A 996-nucleotide genomic window follows, 5' to 3' on the forward strand; every position below is an offset into this window, starting at 1 on the left:
AATTAGTAACGGTTGTCTGAAGGTTTATGGTTTTGTAGCAAAATGATAATGATAGAAGATGACAATGTCCATTCTTACCGGACCGTATCGAAGTGTGGCTGTGGGTGTTTTCTTTTATTTATGAATCATTGGGAATGCTTAAGCTTGTAGCAAAAGTAGAAGTCTTATATACTTATTTTTAGAACAGATGGGAATTCGAAATATGAAATAAATCGCCTTTGCTTGTTAATCTATCCTCTGCAGATGCAGCAATGGTGATCAGGTAAGGGGTTGGGCGATTTGACTGTCAAAGAAGATGCCCGTTTTCGTTGGTAAAAATTGGTTATGGGTTATTATATTTTGTTTCAGGTTGTGATACCAGTTGCTACAGTTAGATTAAGTAAGTGTGATTTATTCTAAACTTATATTTGACTTACAAGGCAATATTTCTTACCCATTGGATGTATAATATTTATTGGCTTCCATTTGTTTATTGATATTTTATATCATTAACTCATTTATTTGAATTAGGCCTAACCCGTTTTGCGTTGATGTTTTGCCATGTGGACATCATGGTGATGTATACAATAAACTAACCTTAACGATTGTGGTTTTAAATCACTGGTTGCATGTAGTCTGTATTGGTCGTTGTGACAACCTTAGCTGGGCGATATGACTTGAAGACAAAATGTACCATTTTGTTGTAATAATTTATGTTTTCGGTTTTTGTAAATGTTGATCATGGATTATCTTTTTTTTTTTTCAGGCTGTGATATTTGTTTTTGCAGATTGATTTTGTAAGTCAGATTTATAGTAAAATTACGTGTTATGTCCTGGTTTCATTATAAGTACCGGTATTTATGGATGCATTGGTGATCAACAACAGATAATGAAATAAAGTGAAATTTAATGCTCCTATTGTACATTTGTAAATATTTGACAGGTGTTCAGTGCATCTGTCATTTGAATGGAGAGACTGGATGGTCTGGTCTAGATGTTTTAAAGTCTCAGTATATC

This window comes from Lottia gigantea, assembly GCF_000327385.1.
Source record: "Lottia gigantea unplaced genomic scaffold LOTGIsca_327, whole genome shotgun sequence".
NCBI classification, from domain to species: Eukaryota; Metazoa; Mollusca; class Gastropoda; family Lottiidae; genus Lottia; species Lottia gigantea.